The following is a 22,873-nucleotide window of genomic DNA, read 5'->3' on the forward strand; positions in this document are numbered from 1 at the left end:
CCATAAGGAAAGACCGAGAAACTCTCAGAGACTGAAGGAAAGGAAGAACACATTATAATTCAGTGTAACATAGTGTCCTGGATTGAATCCAGGAACAGAAAAGAGACATTTAGTAGAAAAATTGGAGAAATCTGAATGAAGTCTATGGTTTGGTTCACAGAGTTGCACCGATGTGTATTTCACAGTTTTGATTAATATGCCATGATCAAGCAAGATGTTCCCATTAGGGGCAGCTGAGTGACGGGTACATGGGACCTCTCTGTACAACTCTTCTGAAAATCTAAAATGATTAAAAGAGAAAACATTTAAAGGAAGGAAAATAGAAAAGGTCTGGTTGATAAGACTGAATATGCAGGAAAGGAGACTAGGAGCACATGTGAGAAACCACAGGTGTGTAAGGGTGCTAATTTTTGTCTCTTGGGGTGTGTGTGTGATGGTGTGAGGGTCTGAGGGACATCTGGTGTGTGGCTGTGTGTGTGTTTCTCTGGGTGTGTGGCTGTGATTGTGTATGTGTGTGTGTGTGTGTTGGAGGAAGGGTGAGTTTATGTGAACATAAGCTCTGCTGGGAGGGAATGAATGAGCCAAGGTGCTTGCATAAACCTGACAATGAGCATCTCTTTAAATTTTGAGCTCTAGGCAGCTTGCTGGCCTCACCCTGGATCCAGTCTTTTAATGAAACTGCCAAGAGGGGAAAAATAAACAGGGGGCACCTGGATTTGAACCAGGGACCTCTTGATCTGCAGTCAAATGCTCTACCACTGAGCTATACCCCCTGACGTGACAGGTCCTCTATAAACACCTATTCCACTTTTATGAGTTACATCATCCTACATAACCTTTGCAGTTGAGATGCCTCCTGGATTTAAATTCATCTCAGTTCCCTGTAGCCATACCACCCACTGCTTTTCCCAGAGCCTGTGTGCTCACTCTCTTCCCAGCACCTAAAGCTCAGTGCTGTATTCTCAGTCTAATTCTCCAGCTTTTAAAATATACCACCAACTGCCCATAGATCTCTGAGGACATCGATGAATATTTTAAATACTATGGGCCACCACCCTGTATTGGACATCAAGGGAATCTTACCTGGGTATCCACAAATGGACTTCACAGGTCCATGTACAACTCTGAAATCATAGGAAAAATTGTGCAGGTTTTCATCAGATTTTCCAAAGGGACCTCCTCTGTGACACTCATTTTACAGTTTTAAAAAAACAAAACATACACAAACTGGGTGTTCAGAAGTTCAAAATTCACCTTTGAACACCCCTAATTCCTGTTCCCTTGAATTCCAATCTGAGGATTTTAAATCTTGTGTATGTCCACGATTAAGAAGGAAGGTCGAGGGAGTCCCTGTATTTGCAACGAATCCTCCGTGATGAGGCCTGTCAGCTGCCTTGGAGCTGAGGAGCCAACAGCAGCCCGGGCTCCAACTCACCAGCTCTCTGAAGCCCTGAGAGGCCCATCCCCAGCCTCCTCACTCTGAGTCCTTATAGGAACCTCAGGAATCAAACCCAGTTATGCCCCCCAAAACTTGTCATCTTCCTGCCCAAACCTACACCTCCTCCTATTTTGCTTTGCTGTAATGAGAATAGCTCCTGTTTACTGGACACTTGCTGTGTGCCAGGCATGGTACTAAAAGTTCTACCCCTAACTTCCCAGGAATCATCACAAAAAAACCCGTAAGACAGGTATTATTGTTGTTAGCATACTGATTTTGCAGGTAAGGAAACTGAGGCACAGAGTGTTCACACAGCTAGGAGGTGGTAGGGCCAGGATTCCAGTGCAGAGTCCAGTGAATATTGGCCCTGACTATTTAGCCATTGCATCAGCCTCCTCCCTGTCTTGGTTGGTGACATCACTGTGTATTCAATCATTTGGCCAAAACACCCAACACAACTCTGGGCTTCCCCCACCCTCTCTTCCCCATTCCAGTTAATCTTGCTGGGTACTGTTGATTTTACCTTTGACATCACTTAGATCCAACCCCATCCCTATGTTAGCAGGATCACCACTTCCTAGGTGGCCTCCAGGCCTCAACCCCTCCCATCCATCCAGGTACAGCCATTTTAAAACCAACTCTACCCAGGTGATCCCCCTTTCAACGCCTTCATGAAACACTCCAAGTCTCTGAGCACAACATGCAAAGTTCTTTACACCCAGATCCCTATTTGCCTCAGTTGCCTCATGTAAAATGGAGATACTGGTAGTAGGTATCTCATAAAATGTTGGCAAGAAGTGGAGGAGATAATTAATGTAAAGAACCTAGACTTATGCCTGGCATACACACAAGGGACTTTATTAGTCAGCCAGCGACGAGCTACAGAAAATAATAAAATCAAAGTCAGTCCAAAAATGGGAATGTATCAGGGGGCACCTGGATTTGAACCAGGGACCTCTTGATCTGCAGTCAAATGCTCTACCCCTGAGCTATACCCCCTACCCCAGTGAAATAAGCTTGTTTTTATAGTCTATCCCTCTCTCAACATTCTGGTTCTAAAAACCTGCAATGATTCAGGGGATCTATAATTAGAGAGAATGCTGCCTGGGAGGAGTCTGGGCATTAAAAGTCTTAGAAGTTTATTATGAAAACATGCCCGACTCCTGAGAACTAAGTTCTCTAAGCCAAGAAACTCTTCTCAGACTTTCCAATACCCAAAGTCTCTCCTGTCGACCGTGTCTTACATAAAACAATCCTCAGTTTCAGGTAAAACTCATCAAGCTTTCCGCAAATGGCAGCATCAATATAATGTGGACGGTTGGATTCCTGTCAAGGCTGCCAGCAACTGAGACTCTCCCCTTCACGACGTCACAGAACTGAGCTCATCACTGGCTCTCAACAGATAGCGGTTGCATTAAACTGATTTGGGGAAAAATAAGTACAGTGGTCCCCCCTTACCCATGGGGGATAGGTTCCAAGACCCCAGCGGATGCCTGAAACCTGGATAATACCAACCCCTATATATATATTATGGTTTTTTTCCTGTACATACCTATCTATCATAAAGCTTAATTTATAAATTAGGCAAGTAAGAGATTAACAATAATTAATAATAAAAATGAACAATTATAAGGGTGTACTATTTAAAAAGTTAAAAGAATGTGGCCTCTCTCTCTCTTAAAATATCTTATTGGCCCGGCCGGGCATGGCTCAGCTATTAAACGTCGACCCAGGATCCAGGCGATTGGGTTCGATTCCCGGTCAGGGCACATGCCTGGGTTGTGGGCTCGATCAATGACTCTGCCATCATTGATGTTTCTGTCTCTCTCTCTCCTTCTCCTTTCCTTTCACTGAAATCAATAAAAATATTTTTTAAAATATACATATATCTTATTGTATTTTACTCACCCTTCCTCTTGTGATGATAAAAGGTGATATGATGCCGATGCGATAAGACGATGTGAGGTGAGTGACGTAGCCATTGTGACATAACAGAATTAGGGTGCTGTAGGGGTTACCTGAACACAAGCACTGAGATACCGTGACAGCTGGTCTGATAATCACATAGCTACTGCCCAGCTGGTGTTGCTCAGTGGTTGAGCATCAACCTGCGCACCAAGAGGTCGCTGGTTCGATTCCCGGTCAGGGCACATGCCGGGGTTGCAGGCTTGATCCCTGGTAGGGGGCGTGCAGGAGGCAGACGATCGATGTTGATGTTTCTCCCTCATCAATGTTTCTATCTCTCTCCCCCTTCCTCTCTCTCTAAAATCAATAAAAACATTTATTTTAAAAAAAATAAAGATAGCTACTAAGTGATAACAGGCAGGGAGCGGGCAGGAAGCTGAGGACAAGGGGTGGCTCACATCCCAGGGTCCCAGGTAGGACGAGGCAGGACAGCTCAAGATTTCATCATCCTACTCAGAAGAGCCCACAATTTAAAACTTATAAGTTGTTTATTACTGGAATTTTCAATTTAATATTCTTGGACCACTGTTGCCCACAGGTAACTGAAATCACAGAAAGTGATATTGTGGGAAAGGAAACTATAAATAACAACCTGCGTGAGATAGCTCTTCCAAGCCATGGCCGTAGCTGATTGTAGCCACACGAAACCAGATGGCCAGCGAGTTACACTCTTATATGATGTAACTTGCCTGGAACTTGGAATATTGCTAACTCCAAAAGGTCATTTGGTACAAAGAAAACAGGCTCCAAACAAGAGCCTCTTACTCCATAAAGTAAGTTATTTACCCTGGTCCAACCACCACAGATTCCTTTTCAACTTCCAAACACAACCGCATTGGAGTCACCTCTGTTTCTTGGCTGCATGATCACCTCTCACCCTGAGCAACTGCTCGGGCGCTTCCGATGGAAACCTTGCAGGTTTGAACCTGTTGGGCAGCCTCTCTTCCGCCAAGTTCCCAGGCCACGTCGATTTTTCAGACCTTTTTAAAGGATCCTAAGCTTGGGATGGCCACTTCGCATCAGGCTGTGGTGGTTTGATAGCCCCGGAGCTGGGAGGCCCCATTCCTTTCTTTTTCAGCCCTGCCCCGGGGTGGCACTGAGAGCTAAGGAAAGAATTGCAGGGGCTCTGCCGTTCTTATATTGTTCTTCCCTCTCTCTCAGCTCCAGTGGGAGTTGCGTTTTTAGCAGTGCCAGACCTACTGTGTGCTGACCACTAGAAGGGAGGTGGCAGCAACTCCTTTTCACTGGTGTGAGGTCTTGGATGTCATATCCTAGGATCAGGTGATAAGGCACCTGTGGAGGGCAGTGTGGCAACCCAGGCAGTGGGTGGTGAGCTTAGGAAATAAAAATGGAAATGGACAGATGGTGGCTCCTGCAGCAGAGACATGATTCTTCTCTTTGACACGGTTGGCATACAAATCTTAAACGAAACTCGGTAAAGATGGGGTTATTTTATCACAGGCCAAGCCCTTGGCCTCCACAAGGTCTTGAATTTTTATTTGTCCGGCTTTCACTCATGTTTCTTTGCTTTCCAGAAACTCCAGAAGAAGGTTAGGGAGAGGGGAGAGGGAGGCAGTGGCAGATCAGGGAGAATTGAAGTTCTAGATCTAAACTTCGAAATCCTAAAATGTTTTCAGTTATTAAAAGGCGTCCTAGTTCCAGTATCCGGTCATGTCAATAATTTTCAGAAGTCAGGAGATCGGCAGAGATTTCATCTGGCTGACAAAATTTTCATTCGCTTCTTCCGCATTTCATGGTGCCACCCTCTGTGAGTTTCGGTTTCTGAAATTATAAATTATTGTGGACATCTGCTCCTGGCAAATATAGCCAGAGCTGTCCTGCCACCACCAGTTTGCAATCATAAAACGGAAGGAAGAAAAAAGGAAGTGAGAAAGAACAACTCGTACAGCTTCCAGGAGACAGGCCCTTTCCCAGCTGTCACCCCAGCACCGCTGCCTTCCACAGCCCCGCCCTGCCTCCCCTCCCATGTCTCAAACTAATGTCATAATTCGACTGCCAAGGACACATAACAGAAAACATCAGCCCCAACCAGCTGTCTGACATGGTAGCCACTAGTTACATGGAGCTGATGAACTCCTGACATGTGGCTAGTGAGACTGAGGTAGTGAATTTTTAATATTATTTCATTTTTATTGATTTAAATGTAAGTAGCCACATTTGGCCAGCAGTTACCTTATTGGACAGTGCAGGTCTCCTACATGCTACTTCAATGCTCTTATCCAGAAGGCACCGTGCTTCCTTCACTGAAGAAAAAGCCTGGCCATCTGTGCTTGCTGGGCAGTGGTGTTTCGAGTGGGGAGTGGGTGAAAGCGGTCGGCTGAGACATAGAGAAGTAGTTCATCACTGACACCCTTTAGAGTTGCTGGTACATGTGATACTAAACAGCAGACCAATTTTAGTTCTGTTACTATTTTTAGACAGCGCACCCACTTACTGCCAGCACTCAGAGGGGACTGCTCCCACCACGACACCTGTTAGAGCACTAGCTTCAGTCATTGCATTCCTTCCTGCCCCTGCATCATATCCCAGTGAACACTTTTGACATACGATGGGTAACAAAGGGTTTTGCAAGAGATTGTGCTGAAAGTGACTTGAAGGTGGCAAAGAAGATTATCCCATTGAGTATTAAAATTCAAGTTTCGTATAGGGGAAAAGCTCCTTAACATTGGTTGGCAATGATTTTTTGGATAGGACACCAAAATCACAAGCCACAAAAGCAAAAACCACAAGTGGGACTACATCAAACTAAAAAGCTTCTGCACAGCAATATAAACCATCAACAAAATGAAAAGTCAACCTGTGGGATGGAGGAAAATATTCATAAACAATATATCAGATGAGGGGTTGATATCCAAAATATGTAAGAAACTCACAACTCAATACAAAAATACAAATAATCTGATTTTAAAATGGACAGAAGAACTGAATGGACATTTTTTCAATGAAGACATACAAATGGCCAACAAGTCCATGCAAAGGTGCTCAACATCATTAATTATCAGGGGAATGTAAATCAAAACCACAATAAGCTATCATCCCACATCTGTTATAATGACTACAATCAAAATACAAGAGATACTAAGCGTTGGCGAGGGTGTGGAGGAAAGGAAACCCTTGTACACTGTTGGTGGCTGACCTACATTGGTACAACCATTATGAAAACCAGTATAAAGATTTCTGCAAAATTAAAAATAGAACTGCCATATGATTCAGCAATTTTTTGGGTACTTGTCTGAAGGCAATGAAATCACTATCTTGTGGAGGAATCTGCACTCCCATGTTTACTGCAACATTATTCACAATAGTCAAGATGAATGGATAAAGGGGAGGTGCTACATATATATGATAGAATATTTTTTGGCCACGAGAAAGAAGGGAATCTTGCCATTTGTGGCAACATGGATAAACTTGAGGGCCAGAGTGCTTGTGAACTGACCGTGAAGAGCTTTATAATGTGTATGCCCGGGCATTGCCATGGAAATAAACTCATTATATGTTAAAAAAAAAAAAGCTTATAAAATAGCATGTGTGGTATAATCCTGAATATACATGGGTGTGTGGGTGTGTATGGTAGCCAACAGCTACATTGTGTGAGTACATGTGATACACATAGTACATGTGTGTAAGTATGTGTATTGTCTATACACATGCAGAACACAAGAAATAGTAAAATCACAGGCAATTTTATTTCCCAATTCTATAATAAATTTAAGCAAATATGAAATTTTCCTCAAAAAGCATATGGCAAATAAGAAAATTCATTATTTTTAAATGTCACCATATTAAAATCCTTCAGTTATTGGACGCATCTTGCGGGGTCCCATCTTATCTGACAGCTCTCAAGTTCTTTAGTTGAGGTATTGGTTGTTTGTTTGGCTTGGTCTGGTTTGGTTTGATTTGTAGAATTGACTCTGATATCTACTGTGTTCACTTATAAGTGGTTTTCTTAGACCAATACAGGGATGCATGCTCGTTTTTCTCCTGAATAAATACTTGTTTAACGACATCAGCAAAGCCATGGATTAGATGCACTTCCTCTCTGCATAATTGCTCTTGAATCTTCCATTTTATTTAGAATGATCTAAAACCATTTTGGATTCAGGGATGAAAGCAAAGTCTCCCTAGAAGCCGGTCCAGCCTGTTTCTGCTTATCACCTTTAGAAACTGGACACTTGGCATTGCTTTCAACCAGACACCAATAAGGTGAGAAGGCTTTTTTAAAATTACATATCAAACTGAATTATTATTTCAGTCCCCAAATGAAAGCATAGATTCTGTCATAATACTAAATATATTACAGAGCTGCCTAAGGTAGCCAGCTTAATGAGCCTCGGGTATCTCAGGCGCCTCAAAAAATGCTGATAAGCTGGAGGGATGAATGGTGAAGTCAGATGCATCCTACATTGTAAATGGAGATCTATTGCAAATAAAAACTGATCTTCGGGTTTTAAATTAGATACAAAGTGGTTTCTCCACACAAGCGGTTCTTACGCAACCAGAAGTCAATTCTGCCTGATCAGATGGTCAGACTTGCTAAACAGAATCATCTGGACAGACCAGAGCCGAGAATGAGGCCATCGGACTCCGGGCGGAGGTGCCAGCTGCCCCGCTCGTATTATCCTGCCTGGGGCAGGTAGTTACCTCCTCTGAAGCTGGGCTTGCTCTTTGAAAAGGCTGATATTACTATCTACCCAGATGTGTTCTGAAGGTTAACTGTAAAAAGTAGGCCTATCAGGCACTGTTATACTAAATTTTTATATTTCTTCATTCTGATGGGATTTTGGAAAGGAAGACAGGTAAACAGGCATGTTCGGTCAGCCATCTGGAGCAGGAAGTTTTATTCGGAATATGGTTAGTAAGTGGGTAAGAAAGCATTTCCTGTGCTGAGAAGACAGCAGATGAGACGGGAGCTACCCACTCGGGGTTCCCCTGAGGTGTAAGCTGCCGCTTGGGGGTCGGCAGGCTTGCACTGCCGCTGATGCGCGCGGTTGGCAGGCGCAGAGCGAGCCTCAAGCTCAGGAAGGGCGGACTCGGGGCATCCTCCTGCCACAGGAGGAAACAGGCCACAGGGGGAGGAGGGAGGAGGCGACGAAAGGGGGACAGGGAGGTTCCCCAGCAGCTGGTCTTAAGGAGGAAAGTAGAAAACAAAACAAGAAGGCTCAGAGTTCCCGAAGAGCCGGCTAAGAGAGTTAATCCAGGCCAGAGACAAGGGAGATAGGACAAGAATTTGTTATTCCTCTGGCCTGACTTGTTGAGTTAGCCCACGTCTGTTTCCCTGGGGAAATGAGCAGTTACATGCCTTAGGCTATTACTGAAATACACACAACTGAACTCAAAAATTGTAGGCTAGGCTAAAAAAGAAATAAATCTTCATTTAATTCTAAAATGAAACGACAACATAAGTCTGTGTCAGTCTCAAAAACAACAGAGCAGTGAGCTGAGAGGCTGATGTCCAGCTCCCCAAAAAGGGGGTAAAGACAGGAAAAGTGTCTGTTAACGTGAAGAAAGGGGCGAGCAGGAGACCAGCACGCAGTGTGGGGGGGAGTGTGCTCATCTAGACTCACATCCAACTGGCCGCTTCCACATTGTGAGATCCTGAGCAGGGTACTGAAATTCCTCACGTCTTGCCTCATCACGGACAAAAAAATGCAATAATAATAATAACAACAACAACAACATTGCTATGGGCTGAATTGTGCACACCCCCCCAAAAAATGTATATATTGAGAGCCTAACCCTCAGTTCCTCAGAATGTGACTGAATTTGGAGATAGGGCCTTTAAAGAGATAATTATGGCTGAATTAGGTCATTGGGCCCTAATCCAACAGGACTGGTGTCTTTATAAGAGGAGGAAGAGACATCACGATGTTTATACACACAGAAAAGGCCGTGTGAGGACACAAGAAGGCCGCCATATGCAACCCAAGGAGAGAGACTTCAGAAGAAGCCAGTCCTGCGGACACCCTGGACCCTAAATGGTTGTCTTCCCATTTCTCTCCTGGTCAAAAATGGTGCTTAACCTGCAAGTTGGCTATTTGGGCAGAAGAGAATCAGATCGATGAATGGGGCAGTATACAACAAAAGCTCAACCCTGAGCCACTGAACCCCGGAAAACTATTGTAACAGATTCCAAATTATGCAAAGTACATTAAGAAACATCAGTGCAGAAAATGATTTCAGAAAAATTCTTTCTAATGTCAAAAGTTATTTATACTAGAATTTAAGTGACCCTCCAAATGGTTGATTTGCTAAGGTCTGAAGAAAGGAAGGAGAGAGAGACAGAGAAAGAGAGAGGCAGAGAGGGAGGGAAGGAAAAAAGACAAGAAAACATATGTGTTAGTTGTTTCTACAGATGAGCAAATTGTAACTTTGGAAATGTGGCTGAATCAACACTTTGAGAGCCAGACCCCATGAATTTTGCAATATGATCCATTCCATTTTTGCAAAAATTGCTTTGCTGTCCAGGGGAAGACACCTTCTTTTATTCATGAGCATTTAGTGTGTACTAATAGCTGATCAGATTTTCTAAATCCTGTGCCTATGAATTAAAACATGGAAAGACATGAAAAGTGTATGTTTCATACTATTACTAACCCTCTGATTCCAAAGTAGAAGCAGGTGCATCAGCTGCCCGCTGTTTAGTCTTTTGAAGTAGCTGAGTCGCCAAGTGTTTCTCTGAGTCGCTGGGCCCTGTGCTTCTATCCTCGGGGGAGTTTCCCTCCCTTACAGGACAGTTCCCATGGATGACCCACAGATGGCACTCACTAGCCGCAACGGAATAGAGCCTCTTAAAAACTACTTACTGTGGGAATTTTCAAACACCTACAAAAGCAGGTACTATAATGAACCCCCATGTACCGATCACCCAATATCAACTATTATCAACAAGTGGCAATCTTGTTTACTTACCCCATCCACTGGCCACACCTATTGGATTATTTTGAATGAAATCTCAGACATCATTTTGTCTATAAATATTTTTGTGTATATCAATAAAAGGTAAAGGAAAGATAAGCACCTTGACCAGACTACAGTCTATCAGGATTTTTATTCTTATTTTTTTCTTTTAAATCTCTAAAGTTAAATTCACAAAGAATTCTTTTTCATGAGCTAATTCAGACTGCTCCGTTTTAGAGGCTCCCAGTCCTTTGCTTTCGCTTCCTCACTGTGCACTGCCCTCCCCTGGCTTCTTTCCCTCACCGCTACATTTGCATCCACTCTCTGGCCTTACCAGTGACCATGAAGTAAAAGCTGACTTCGCTTAGGCAGCTCAGGGTTTTGTCAGAGTTTTATTACATCAAGCTTGTTAGTTGTGCACAATTAGGAGCATTAAGAAGCAGGTTTGGGGGAGGGTTGGGCATACTTATATGCATAGCCTATGGACACAGACAATTGTGTCGTGAAGGCCTGGGGCGGGGTAGGGGCTGGGCAGATGGAGATAAACGGGGGGGGGGGGGGGGGGGGGGGGGGGATGGGGGACATCTATAATACTGTCAACAATTTTTAAAAAAAGCAAGTCAGTGGAAAAACTGTATTTCAAACTAAACCTATGGATTTTGTTTACTGGAGGTGCTCAGAAACAATGTCACCCCAATAAATTCAGTCATAAAGAAATAAGCATTAAAACAACAAAAATAATAATAATGTTTCATCCTAAGGCCTTTACTAGGTACTCTCCATAATTAACTGGGTTTTGACTCCGTTTCAGGCTCACCACATCTGTGATCACAACTTCAGGACAGAGAAGAAGCGGAGGCCAGAAAACAGCAGATTTCCAAGAGCAGCCTGGCAGTGGGAAGAAACTGGACTTGGAGACTATACGGATCTGAATTCCATCACTTAATCCCTATGGGACCTTGAGCAAGTCACTCAAGCTCTCTGTGCCTCACTTTCCTCTTGGGCAACAGGGGAGTAATTGCCCCTGCTCACACTGCCACAGCTGCAGCAGAGATGGAGGGAGACGGCTGTGAAAGTGCACACATGAAGTCAGGCAGCTGGCACAGTGGTTCAGAGCGAGCGTCCAGGTGTCCGATCTGGCTGTGAGTCCTAGCTTTGTGTGACTTTGGGCAAGTGGCTTTACCTTTCTGATCCTTAGTTTCAACATCTATGGAATAAAGATAAATTACAGAATACACATATTGCAAGAATGAAATCTTACCATTTGCGACAGCATGGATGGACCCAGAGGGTACGATGCTGAGTGAAATAAGTCAGACAGAGAAAGACAAATACCATATGATTTCACATGTATGTGGAATCTAAAGAGCAAAATAAATGAACAAACAAAATGGAAACAGGTTCATAGATACAGAGAGCGGACTGATGATTGCCAGAAGGGAGAGGGGTTGGAGGGCTGGGTATAAAAGACGAAGGGATTGAGGAGTATCAATTGGTGGTTACAAAATAGTCAGGAATGTAAAGTCAGCATAGGGAATATAGTCAATAATATTGTAATAATTAGGCATGGTGTCAGGTGCGCACTTGAAATATTGTGGGGATCACTTTGTGAAGTATATGGTTGTTTAATCACTATGCTGTACACCTGAAACTAATACAAAATAATATTGAATGTAAACTGTAATTGAAAAATACAACTTAAAAAGACAACGCATGTAAAGTATTTAGAGTGCTTGACACATAGTAAGCAATCGATCTCTGGCAGGTGTTACTGAAGCCAACGGGACTCTGGAGACATTCCTAAAATGTCTCCCAGGAGAGCTGTTCATTCAAGTTCACATCTGTTTCCTGGACCAAATTCACCCCAGAGCCTCCCTAAACCTCAGCTGGCCCCTTGGATCCTGGCCTCCCCAAGATCCTTTAGACTAGGCCTTACCTCCTGTGGGGGATGTGTTAGTCAAAACTGACTCCTGGACCTAAAACAAAGGGAAACTGAGCTATGGGGCCGAAAGTCAGGCAATTCACATTCTTTCCTCCGCCCTCTTGGGACTACATAGATAATCTCAAGCAGCCTGTCCAGGTGCTGCTTAAAGAAAATGACAATTGCTGGTCTGTCGTAGATGGTGATGTGATGATGCCAAAATGCAGTGATTCACTTTCCGCCTAATCACACTCACGTAAATGTTGACCTGTCCATCTCCAGGAAGCCTACCACCTGGCTGGGGTTTTCCCCAAAGCAATTTGCCTCTCCACTCTGAAGTGGGAGGGACATGGGAAGGGGCAGAGGCTCTAGAATAAGTCTGCTCTCAGTTCTGGAAAAACACCTGTGGCATTCGCTATGAGGGAATTAATACCCATCTGGCTTTACTCTCATCTGTCATTTTAAAATCAACCTCCCACGCAGGAATGATATTTTATACTGTTGATACTCTTAAAACTGGGATCTTAACAAAGAAAAGCTTGCAACAGACGCATGACTCCTGCTCAAATCATCACTCGGGCACTTAGAGACCCAGAAAAGATCTTATGTTTGGCTGGTAGAGCTGCTCAGAGCAGTGGCATGGAGGAAGGTTTCTTAACAAATTTCCTGGAAGGCTCCTTGTAAACAATAAATGCCTTCTCTTTTGTGACAGCAGCCAAAACTATGAACCCTAGCCAGGCCTTTGCCATTCATACAAAACCTTAATGTGACAGGTGTAAGCACAATGAAATGTAAACAGGAAGGGGGTGGAGGTGGGATTACCCTATTCCAGGGAGAAGAAAGACAGAAAGGAAGTCACTGGGGATACCATCTCCCTCCCACCAACAGAAGTAACCCCAGGCCAGGATTTCCCAAACCTAGTTGGTCAAATGATATAGCACATTAGTAAATTATTATGTAAAATTGAGGGGATTCCTTGCTAAAAATAAGTAAAAGAAATATTAAATTCAATAAAATTAATCAGGTCACATTACTGCAAGATTATCAGAGCCTTTAACGTGTCACTGTGCCTTGTGACACTCCGTGGTAGTGGGTGCCTGAAGTGTTTCCCAAACATGTTTTACCCTAAAATATTTTATTCATAGATTATGTAAGAAATTGGGGGAAACGTCCCTAGCTTGATATTTCATTTTTTAAATCCCATGTGTTCAAAGTGTTACATTATCCCATGAAAGCAAAAATTAAACATCCAAGTATAGAAAGAAGCAAACCTCTTTCAGGTGAAAGAGTTTGTGTTCTGGATCTATCACTTGCTTGCTAGGTGCCTCCCCTGCTTTTGTTCCTTTAAAACGTAGCCCCCATATATACACACACGCCATCAGGAACTTGCCATCCCTCTCAAACGTCAGTGGCCAGTAAAGAAAGTAGCCCATCACCACACGTTATGGGTTGAATTGTGTCCCCTCAAAATTCATGTGTTGGAATCCTAATTCCCAGTACCTCAGAATGTGACCTTCCTTGGAGATGGGGTATTTGCAGAGGCAATTAAGTTAAAATGAGGTCACTCGGGTGGGGCTTCATCCCATATGACTGGTATGCTTATACAAAGGGGAAATGGAATGCAGAGATCTGCACAGGAAAGACAAAGTGAAGACACAAGGAGAAGACAGTCACTTACAAGCCCAGAAAAGAGGCCTAGAACAGGTCCCTCCCTCACAGCCCTCAGAAGAAATTAACACCTTGATTTTGGACTTCTAGCCTCAGAATTGTGAGACAATACATTTCTGTAATTTAGGCCACCCGGTTGGTGGGATTTTGTTATGGCAGCCCTAACCATTTTATACACTGTCTTTATAATAAGCTTTTACTACATTTATTCATCAAATACTTATTGAGAACTTATTCATTTCTATGACTGTTCTGGGTGCTAGAGACACACTGGTGAGCAACTGCAAACATCTCCCTGCCAGTATAGGCCTTATAGTCAGTTGAGCAACACAGATGTGAAATCAAATAATCACTTAAAAATATAAATTTATGAACTATGAAAGTAACTAAAAAGAGGCAATGAACATACTAAGTCATCCATACAGACAGGAACTTGACGTAGTCTGGGGTGTCAACAAAGCTTCCTTAAGGAAGTGACACATGAGCTTCAACTTGAAGGATTAGCAGGAATCATAAGGTAAAAGGAGAGAGCAACATTCACAAAATAGACTTTAGACAAAAATAAATAAAAATAAAGATAGTCACTACACAGTACAAAGAGTTGAATACTCTGGGGGGGGGGAAATGACTCTAAATTCTATCTTCCTAATAAAATATTTTTGAAATGTATTAACAAAATTGACAGAAAGCAAAGATACATTTTTAATACACTTCTCTCAGTCATCGATAAATCAAGAAAACAAAAATCAGTAAAGACACAGAAGATTTGAATAAACACTTAATCTAATGGGAACTAATAGAAATATATAGACTACTACAACTCAACATTTCAAAATAAACAATCTTTTCAAGTTCACAGAAGACATTCTATACTAGGTCAGAAAGCAAGTCTCAAAAAATTTTCAAGAAATAGTGTCAGACCAGTCTCAGTTCAAAACATGACTAAGTTAGAAATCAATACCAAAAAGATAACCATCAAAACCCCTGATGTTTGGGAATAAAAAACAACATACCTACATTTAAATAATTCATAGGTTAAAGAATCTACAAAATATTTAGCAATAAACAATAATAGATATACCTCATCTTACAATTTATGAGATGCAGCTAAAATAGTACTTAGAGGAGAATGTATAGCCTTACATACACAAATTGGCAAGGGTGGAGAGGGACTAAGATAAATGAGCCAAGTCTCTCTAGATCCATTGGTGGCCCTTATCTTCCTTACTCTCTGACCCAAAATGCTTACCTGTAAGGACTACATCATTCCAGCTACCTTTCAGCTGGCTTCCAGCTGAGTTTACCCAATGGATTAGTTTACCTAATTGGTAATGCTGGGAGACATCAGAGGGTAAGAAGAGAGATCAAGTTATTTGTTCTCTGCTCCCTCCTCATTGAGCCACAGTTTTGGCAAAAGCTACATTGCTCTGCCTAAGTTCATAGCTCTCCTAGGCAGCCCTTTCCTAAGCCTACAGATCTCATCAGGGGATCTGAAAGCACTGTAACTTCCCCTTCAACTTCAGGCTCAGGATTAATAATGGCTTCCTACTGCTGTGAATTCTGGGTGCTTTATCTCTTGTTTGTTTCCTTAAACTTGCCACATCTATGTAAATACTCTCATTGAACTCTCTTCAGTTAACCCTTTCTTTGAATATGCCATCTATTTCCTACCAAGACACAGGCTGACGAAACATCCAACTTAAGAAGTTAAAAAAAAAAAAAAGTAACAGAATAAACCTAAAGAAAATAGATGGAACGAAAATAAATATCAGTAGAAATTAATACAATATAAAACAAACGTACAGTAGAGAGAACTGACAAAGACAAAAGCTGATAAACCATTAACATGATTAATCAGGAAAAAAGCTCCCCAGAATAATACTGAATGAGAAAGGCATAGTTAAATGTGATGTAGAGATTTAAAAGATACCAAGAGGATATTGTGAACAATTTTATACTAATAAATTTGAAAATAGATGAAATGAACAAATTTCTAAAAAAGAAATATAATGCAATTTCAATAAAGACCTCAAAAGATACATTCCTATAAATAATAGATTTATATTGGAGATATCTCACACTGAAACTCAGGAGCCAATTATTTAGTATTAAAGGATTTTGTGAGCTAATAGTTAACTGTTGATATCTTGATAGCAACCATAGTGGGAGAATTTACACTACAGAAACAAGTGAACACTACACCCATTATAAGTGTTATAGAATTTGTCATTAGTTAAAAATCTACAAACAAACAAACAAACAAAAACAGGCTCCAATAGTGTAACCATCAAGCTCTATCAAACATTCAAGATCAAGAAATTTGGGCAAAGGATTTAAATAGACACTTCTCCAAAGAGGACATACAGATGGCTAAGAGACTTATGAAAAAATGCTCAGCGTCGCTAATCATCAGAGAGATGCAAATTAAAACCACAATGAGGTATCACTTCACACCTGTCAGAATGGCTCCATCAACAAATCAATGAACAAGTGCTGGCGAGGGTGTGGAGAAAAGGGAACCCTAGTACACCGCTGGTGGGAATGTAGACTCATGCAGCCACTATGGAAAGCAGTACGGAGGTTCCTCAGAAGATTAAAAATTGACCTGCAATTTGACCCAGTGACCCCACTTCTAGGAATATATCCTAAGAAACTTGAATCACCAGTCACAGAGAACTTATGCACCCCTATGTTCATAGCAGCACAATTTATAATAGCTAAGATCTGGAAACAGCCCAAGTGCCCATCAGTAGATGAGTGGATAAAAAAGCTGTGGCACATTTACACCATGGAATACTATGCAGCTGTAAAAAAGAAGGATCTTTTATCCTTTGGAACAGCGTGGAGGGAACTAGAAAGTATTATGCTAAGTGAATTAAGCCAGTCAGAGAAAGACAAGTACCACATGATCTCACTTATATGTGGAATATAATGAACAAAATAAACTGATGAACAAAGTAGATCCAGAGACATAGAAGCATGAAACAAACTGAGGGATCTCAGAGGGAAGGTGGGGGTGGGGGAGTGGGTGGGGAAAGATTAATCAAAGAGCTTATATGTTTATAAGCATAACCCATGGACACAGACATTGGTATGGGGAAAGCCTGGGGGTGGGATGGATGTGGGGTGGAGGGGATTAATGGGGGTAAAAAGGGGACATCTGTAATATTTTCAGCAATAAAGATAAAGTTTTAAAAAAAATGAAGAAACAAATAATTCCAGTCTTTTATAAACTCTTCCAGGGAATAAGTAAACAAAGAATTATTTAATAAGTTTAGCATAACCTTAATGTCCAAACTGATAAAAGTGAATAAAGAAAAATCTCAGGACAATCTCAATCATCGCCACAGAGGCAAAAACTGGTAAACAAAATGTTTGCAAAATAAATCCAGTCATATGTAAAACAGATAGAGATAACATAAGCAAAATGGTTTCTTCCCAGAAATGCAAGGATGGTTAACATTAGAAAATCTTTTCATGTGATTTTCCACCTTAATAAACTTACTGAGAAAAGCTTGTCATTGTCTCAAAAGATAAAAAACAACCTTTGATGAACATCAATAATGTTCATAACTTTAAGAAGAAAAACCCCTAACATCAAGAATAGAAGGAAATGTCTTTAACTTAATAAAGAGTAGCCCCTTCCCCTCCAGAAATAAGAGCAAACGTGGTAATGCATTGAAATCTTATAAAATCAGGAACACCTCAGTGGCATCAGTCACTTTCACCACATTTCTGCAGCACTATACTGGGGGTTCTAGCTAGCACTTCAACTCATAGGAAAGAAATCACATGTATGAAATAACAAGGCTCGTTGCCATATAAATAAGAGTATGGGAGAAGGTAGCTAGTGCCCCCCTCCAGGAGGAAGTTTAAAGCCAATGTCTGTATCACAGCAAACCTTGAAGGCAGGAAGAAAAGCGTGAAAGGGAAGACCTAAGAAGCTAGGAAAACAGTGTCCCTCCTTGCTCTTCGGAAATGATCTGGCTAACAGGTAAAACCATCACTACTGGGCAACTATTAGAGATTCCCTAGGGCCTCTCCACCTTCCCAGGGACCACAGGCCCTGAAGACACTGAGGGGGAAATCCCATTCCATCAGTCCACTTCAGCCTCCCGTAGCCAGCGCCAGCCTAGGGTGAAACTGAATCCCCTATTCACTGCCCACCCCATATGGCTGGTGGTTTCAGATTCCAGTATCTTCCAGTGGAATTTTTAAAACAACAAACCAGACAAATAAAAATACTTTACCTGGGGCAAGTTTTAAATTCTCATTGCCCAGGCCATACCCCATACCTACTAAGTCAGAGTCTTGGGGATGGGACCAGACACCAGTCTTTAAAAAAAAAAAAAAAAGGTTGTTCCAGTATACAAGCAAGGTGGAACTTTTCTCCTCAAAGTGTCTGTGGATCAGCAGCATTGGCATCACTGGGGAGCTCATCAGATGCAGACGTTTGGACCCCACTCAGGCCTGCTGACTCAGAATTTGCCTATCAATGAGATCTGCATGCCCATTCAAGTCTGAAAAGGTTAACTTTAGAGAAACAGACCATGGTAGAAATCTGTGTTGAGGCACCAAGGCACAGAGATTCTTCTGGAGAGCCAGGCTGAGCTGGGTGTTAATCACCAGCACTAATGTTGGCCCAGAGTCTCCCTGTTCACATCCCACTGCTGCCCAAGCCATCTTTCCTAAACTCTCATCTTGTACTGCTCGCCTATGGGATACAAAGTAAAGTCCAAAGCCCTGATCATGAGGCCCACTCACCACTCCTCTCCCCTTCCCCAACATTCTGTCCCCTCCCTGTCTGCCCAAACTCCTACACACCTCCTCCCTCCCCCCACACCCCCTTGACACTCATGCCTCCGTTAATTCTGTCCATTCTGCCTAAAATCCTCCCCACGCCTGGCCCCCTAGTTAACCTCACCCTCTTACCTGCCTAAAGAACTCCTCCCTATACTTCAAACTCAGCTTAAATGTGTCCTTCTCCAAAATCAGGTGTTTTCTCTTCGAATTTCCTACAGTTCTCCTACAACCGTGTGAATATAACCATGATTACGGAGTGGGAATCACTTGTCTACATGTCTGTCTTGCTCATGGCTTTGTGCTCTTAAGAGCAGGGACCATGGTCTCTCACTTGCACTGGAGCTAAAGGAATCATGAATTTTGCAAGGACCATCGGCCAGGGGTCTAACTGGGTCTCTGTCCCTCCCCACAGTTCCATCACTGAGTCATGGGGCTTCCGCTTTCAGACGCCCAGTCAGTTAACCACATGCAGGAAACATTTAGTAAATGCTGCCTTGGGAATATAAAGATGAAGACACACACACACACACACACACACACACACACACACACACACACACACACCCTTTCAGAGATTTATCTCTGCACGACCATCCCATCCTCCGTTCCCACCCAGCAAGCACTTTAAAGCTCACAATCCAGTGGGAAGGGAAGGTGATGGCACTCTACATTTTCAACAAAGTTATCACAGGTAAAGAATTAGATTAAACACATATAAAGTGGGTGATACTCTTAACTGCAGCGACTGTCACTATTCACAGCAGTTACATTGTGCACACTCGCCGCAAACACTGTTAGTGAGCACGGAACCCTTGCTTCTCAGAGAAATACAGGCTAGATCCCCGTGAGCCCCTGACCACAGCATCTTCATCGCCTGGTCAACACAGAACCTTCTTTACGTGTGTTTCTGTTTAAAGACACCGTATTTAATACGCCTTGGTGATTACATTGAACTCCTGGCGGACAGCACTGTCACTCATGCCTGAATGATGCTGATCTAACCCATGCACTTTCTCCTGAAGGCCCATCGCAGCCTTCTGCTCTCAGCAACACTAGATAGCCCTTCAGCATTACTCTTCGGGGCCATTTTAAACAGTGCAGTCACCAGCACTAACAAAATGCAAAAATCATGGCGCTAAACACGCTGTGAAAGGCACAGTATGAGAGCTGAAACTAGAAGGCAGGGCATCTCTTTGTTCAGCGGGAATGCGCATGTCGGGCAAGTCAAATTTTTCACCTTTCTGTACATGTCCACAGATGACTGCGAAAGCACTGTGAGTATTGACTTGAGGTTACAAATAAATTTTAGCAAGTAAGCATATTCATTAATGTAGAATCTGCCAATAATGAGGACTGACTATCTGACAAGTAGTAGGGCAGGAGCACCAGCAAATCAGAAGAGATGCAACCACATTGTTTAAGGCCTTGGGAATCCAGAGGTACAGTCCCGGGAAAGGTTGTTGAGTGATGAGTCATGGGAGCTCTAGGGAAAGCCCAAAGGAAGGAGTGGACAGCCAGGGTTGGCATGGGGACAACAGGCACTTGCCAACCCATTATGGAGGAACTGTAGTATCTCGTTAGATTGGCCCTACCAGTCCTTGCTACTGTCAAAGTAATAATCAGGCTGAGAAATCCCAAATTTTTCCCATCACTCATTATTGCATAAGTCTGTTTGATCTGCTTATGTTGAAAACTTTATTACCTTTGCTTCAGACAAAAAAACTTAACTGTACCTTAAGAAAGGAGAAATCTCCTGACAATTTAATAGCAACCTATTGGTTATTGGCAAACTAATTATGCTAATTATGTTTCAAGTGGTATCACCCTCAATCTTTGTGGACAGGAGCTGGGCCTCCTCTGCAAGCAAGCTCGGTGCTGTCCAAGTTTGCAAAATGACAGTTCATAATGGTATCACACAAGGGCGCAGGGAAGTGGAATGTATCTGCAAGCTTCAGCCATGATAACTGAGATGCAACGAGTCATAGTCTGGCCCTGCCCCATGCTCTTTTTAACTTATTTTTTAGAGAAAGAGAAGAAGGGAGAGGGAGAGAGAGAGATAGAAACATCAATGATGAGAGAGTCATTGATCAGCTGCCTCCTGCACACCCCTGACTGAGGTTCGAGCCCACAGCCCGGGCGTGTGCCCTGATCGGGAATCAAACCCTGATGGCCTGGATCCTAGGTCGATGCTCAACCACTGAGCCACGCCCGGCTGGGCCAAATTACTTCTTGATAATAATTATAATAAAATTTACAAGCCAATGTGTTGCAATACTATTAGCTTATACAGAGCAGTTGGCAACTAGGTCACTAGGGAGGGTAGAACTATGATCCATCCATCAAGTGAGAACATTATCTATTATCTTTCTTCTAAGCAGCCTGGCTGATCAGCAGGCTGAGCTGTCCCGCACAAAGACGGTGGCTGCCAATCAGGTACAGTCCCAGTCTGTTTACTCGGCTAAACAGTTAAGGCCGGGCATTTGCTCACAGCGAGTCACTGTACCTTCTTTGAGAGATTCCAAGAACTGGCGAGGAAACCTATTTTTGCAAATATTTTTCACGTGCTTACTATAATTTGGTGGCAATTTGTGAGCGTCAAGGGGTGGGGGAGATGGAAGGAGAGTGAGGTGTAGTCTATACCTAAAGTAGTTCCCAGTTTATCTGGAGAGAAAAAAAGGTAAACAAGTGGCTTTATGGTATAATAGCTGTGTGCACAAGGGCCATGACACAGATGAGGCAGGGACAATATAATTTGTTGGGGAGTCAGGAAAGACTTGGAGAAATTGGCATTTACACTGGCTCTTAAAGGATGTACAGAGATGAGCTTAGAACAAAAGGCAACACAGTACATTCTAGAAAGAGAACGGCATGTGCAGAGGTGTTGTGAATTGCACCATAAGAGAAAAACGCTGTTAAAGCCATGGGAAATGGGGAGTGTTGATCTGGTGTTGCAGCTTTGAGCACATGTCGCCTGAGTCCACCCAGGCCGCATACCTATTTAGAACGATCCCTGTAGGCATCATCTAATTCAGTGCTTAATCACAGCAGCGAACAACTAGTTGAGGATGACTGAGCCCAAACTTTGGAATGAGAACCACATATCGTTTATTACACAGCAGCTCTAGTAACATGAGCAACAAATCAACCGAGAGAGGTCCGGTATTAATTTCCAATTTCTCATTACAAAGGAAGTAGTAAAAGTCCTTAGCCACTGGGACTCTGTTACTTCAGATTCCTTTTTTCCTTTCATTGTTCACGATCTGCTGATCCACTTTGCTGAGTCTCACGCTGTTTTCATCCCAGTGCAATTGGCGCTGTTTTCTTGGCTCAGGACCTGTACTTCCTGTGGCCGCCTCTACATATATTCAAAACACGTTCTCATACCAGAGACTCTGGCAATGTTTTTGCCATGAAGGATGCTTCAGCTTATTATGTGAATTGTTGGCCCACAAATGGCTTCTGTCTTTGGTGAGGGGCCCTGCAGCTTTCTCGTGCTCTGTCTCTTACCTGAACATTTTACCTCCAGGACAGCTGCCTGTGTTCTTAGGAAGGAACAACCTCCCGTGGTGGGTTGAGGAGGGAGGTATGGTAATACCTTGTCTTTTGGTGGAAAGAGCAGCTTCCTGCATGGCTTTGAGTTGAAAATGGTTTCCCTGTTGTGGTGGAGCTTCCCAGTGGATTCATGGATCACTTATGGAACCATATTTATGGAGCATCTACTATGTGCCAGGCACTATCCCAGATGCTGTGGAATATGATAAGCCAACAGACAAACATCCTCATCAATCTGTGTTCCATTATGCCCCTGTGTAATTCTGCAGGAGTTCAAGCTCCCACCTTGAAATCATTCCACCATGATCATGATGGGGTCTACACAAAGACGTGGAGACATGTAACAGTAGAATGCATTCAGAAAGCTGTGAAAAACCATGTCTATCATTTATGCACTCTCCACGCCTAACACAAGTGCCTGGTATTTATTCATTATTTTATCCAGTGAACATTTATTGAGCATCTACTATTTACCAAGATTTGTGTTCTAGAACAGTTCTCCTCAAACTTCAGCATATACATGAATCACTTGGAGATCTTGTTAGAGTGCAGATTTTGTAGGTGGAGGTGGGAGGACTGGGGCTCTACATGCCTAACAGGTTCTATCA

The 22,873-nt window shown here is 42.8% G+C and overlaps 2 non-coding genes across 2 annotated transcripts; both read right to left on the bottom strand.

Moving 5' to 3' along the window:
- Nucleotides 1-701: 701 nt before the first annotated feature.
- On the bottom strand, nucleotides 702-773 carry TRNAC-GCA (transfer RNA cysteine (anticodon GCA)). Its single transcript has one exon. It is a non-coding gene; the product is annotated as a tRNA-Cys (tRNA).
- A 1,592-nt stretch (nucleotides 774-2,365) lies between these two features.
- Nucleotides 2,366-2,437, bottom strand: TRNAC-GCA (transfer RNA cysteine (anticodon GCA)). Its single transcript has one exon. It is a non-coding gene; the product is annotated as a tRNA-Cys (tRNA).
- Between the last annotated feature and the right edge of the window lie 20,436 nt (nucleotides 2,438-22,873).

This window comes from Miniopterus natalensis, chromosome 15, assembly GCF_054644295.1.
Source record: "Miniopterus natalensis isolate mMinNat1 chromosome 15, mMinNat1.hap1, whole genome shotgun sequence".
NCBI classification, from domain to species: Eukaryota; Metazoa; Chordata; class Mammalia; order Chiroptera; family Miniopteridae; genus Miniopterus; species Miniopterus natalensis.